The 3,117-nt window shown below is 32.2% G+C and overlaps 1 protein-coding gene across 1 annotated transcript in view; it reads right to left on the bottom strand.

Annotated features, from left to right (window-relative positions):
• The window catches only part of LOC107713849 (mannosyl-oligosaccharide 1,2-alpha-mannosidase IC-like), a 59,023-nt gene that overhangs the window by 19,980 nt on the left and 35,926 nt on the right, over window positions 1–3,117 (bottom strand). The gene's annotated exons all lie outside the window — the stretch shown is intronic.

Genomic DNA, 3,117 nt, shown 5'->3' with positions numbered 1-3,117 from the left:
TAAAAAATGGGGGGGGGGTTAAATGACAGTTAAATGGTTAAATATAATTACACATTCATTACATATATATTATTATATGGAGGAATACGATCTTGACAGGTTGAACAGTCACAGAATACGGTTTATAAAGATAAAATTGCCAAGATTAAAATTGGCAGGTCAAATCTGACTGAACTTTGCGGGGAAAAGTTTGCACAGGTCTTTAGCATTCTGGTCCTGAACAGAGCTGTCAATCAAACGTCTCTTCCTGTCTAAGTGAGCCGATCTTGGACAGAATAAATGTAACGAGAACCAGACTTTCTGTTGACAGTCAAAAGTCATTGTGAGAGAATAAGAATAGATAGAAGAGGGGAGAAAAATAAACTCAAACCGAATGAATAAAATCACATTAAAGAGAAGTACTTTAAGAGGATATAGCATTAAGAGAGCGAGTCGTGAGGAATAAGAGCCGTCTGTCAGAAGAAACACTGCTCTTATAATAAGGTGTCAATCGCTGGTGTCTGCAAAGACGACAACCAGACTAACACGTGCAAAACTACTGACATGAACTGCCATGACATGAAGAGCCATCAGACAACTTTTCTCTCTCATGAACCATGATTTGCAAGTCAGATGCATGTGTAATTGCAAGAGTCACTGATATGATTAATCCATTTAACTACACAGTGATTAACATTCTTTCAGTGATAAAATATGATTTTTAGTGTAAATTTAAGTTCAATCTGTAAAAAATTCTGGCAACCACAGATTCGTTTTTTTTTTCTCTCACCATGATTTTCACAGAATCTTTAGAAGAGACCGACTGTAAATGTCTTGTCGGATTTAAGACGATCTGCTTCATCAGGGATCCTTTTGATCTCTTTATTAACTTGAAACTTTTCCAGCGCTCTGCCACAGCGCACTGGTTAGCAGGTACAGTACTGGTACAGTAACACAGCGGCTGCTGACGGGAAACTCACTGTGAACTACTGGAGGAATACACTAGCCTCAACTTCTGTGTGCTTTCTGAAAAATTACAGTGATGTTGTAAATCAGAAACCATCTCAACACTGGGAATGAAGAGTCCGCTGGGAGACTCTGACGGACTGCCAGAAACATCTCACTAAAGAGGCCATGAACGAGACTGAGCCGGAGCCTCAATAATGCATAAGCCTGGGGGAAAAAATGCAGATCCTAAAAAACACTGACTAATGTCTGTCTGCTTCGTTAACGGTCTGCAACACCAAACACGGCTGAAGAAATAATGAGCGCTTTAAACACTCTCCTCATCTGCCATTGGCTGGACTAACTGATACCCCGCCCCCAACTTATGCTATTGGTCGAGCACGTCATTAAAGTACAGTCATTTTTCTAAGTTTTGTGGTGCCTTGACTTTGATGATAAAACACTTTAATATTGAATTCATTTTATATACGATATATATAAATATGAATCTGTATTCCTTCTACTGAAAAAAAAGCTTCCTTCTATTGGAAAAAAAAAAAAACATGGTTTGAAAAATAATATTTCACAATTATTATTTTTTTATTATTATTTATTAAGTGGACAAAAAGGTCCACAAAAACTATGCTTTGATAAATAATATATAATTGAATAATAATATTTCACAAAATAATTGTATAAATTATTAATTACGTATTTAGTGGAAAACTGTGTGGAAAACATACCTTGATATCAAATAATATTTAATACTATTTCATAAAATTATTTTATAAATTATCCATTAATATAGAGGAAAACAGTGCAGAAAACATGCCTTGATTATTTTAACTATAGAAGTGTGTTTACATTTTTTTTTTTCATTACATTTTTTTATGTTTACACATTTTTAATGTTTATGCATAACTAAAAAAGAGGAGTCATTATTTTTGTGTTGACACAAACACATTACCATTAGTAATAAACATTATCTGAGTGCAAGTCAAGTCTTCAAAAAAAGAGCCAAACAGCCTTGAAACTAATCATAACATTTGATTTGCAGCACAAACACGTCAGAAAATTAGGAGGGGAAATGTACAACTTGAACAAAGTCTTTTATGAGAAAATGAACTATTGAAGCAAAAATTTACTTTCTAAAGCGCGAGAGCGCCCTCTGGCCTTTGGATGGAGATTTACTGCTGATCACAGAACCGTGCTTCACTGAAAGATACGCATGACAATCGCAGCTTCTGTCGAATCGCGATCTCGATTCCATTTCGATTTATCGTGCAGCCCTATTTCTAAGCACACAATATTTCAAGATTTTTTGCAAATATGCACATATATGGATGTATGGAGTGTATTGGCACTGACTCCATTACATCATTTGCAATGCTTCATGGGAATTTGTGTGATATAAATCACAGCTAAGGTAGCTCTGACAAAAAACTAACTTACAGATTAGAGAGCTACAGGGCAAGACATTCAGAGAATTATGACTTAAATTTGACTTCAGAAGACTTGAAATAAAACAAACACGCTGTATGGACTACAGTTACGATATACAATTAATATACAGATATACAATAAATTATTTAATCACATATTTGTATATTTTATATAAACAAAGAGTGAAAAATTTAAGGGGGTCTGAATACTTTCCGTACCCACTGTATATTTTATAAAATGATTGTATTCATTATTCTTCATTTAGTGGAATACAGTGTTTATTTTATTTATTTATTTATTTTAAAATTATTCTTCTTAAACTGAATAGAAAACATTGTAGAAAACATGCCTAGACTGTTTATAATTGTATAATATTTTTTTTAATAATTCATAGAATTATTTTAGAAATTATTCTTCTGTAGTTTAATAGAAAACAGTGTAGAAAACATGCCTTTATTTTATAATATATAATGCATCTAAAATGAATGATTTTTTTTTTTGTCCTTCTATTGGCAGAAAACAGTGTAGAAAACATGCCTTGATATCAAATAACACGTAACATTATTTTATATTCTTCTGTAGTTTAATAGAAAACAGTTTAGAAAACAAATCTTGACTTTTTATTATTTTATAATAGCATATTTGTTTTATAATAAATATTAAGCACCTCTATTGACAGAAAACGGTAACATGCCTAATAATATTTATTATTTGATAATATTTTATAAATGTATTTTATAAATTATTATT

Source organism: Sinocyclocheilus rhinocerous, unplaced genomic scaffold (genome assembly GCF_001515625.1).
Source record: "Sinocyclocheilus rhinocerous isolate Xijiao unplaced genomic scaffold, SAMN03320098_v1.1 scaffold389, whole genome shotgun sequence".
In the NCBI taxonomy this organism is placed as follows: domain Eukaryota; kingdom Metazoa; phylum Chordata; class Actinopteri; order Cypriniformes; family Cyprinidae; genus Sinocyclocheilus; species Sinocyclocheilus rhinocerous.
Note: the sequence above shows the minus strand (reverse complement) of the source record. Positions and strands in the feature narration are given on the sequence as shown.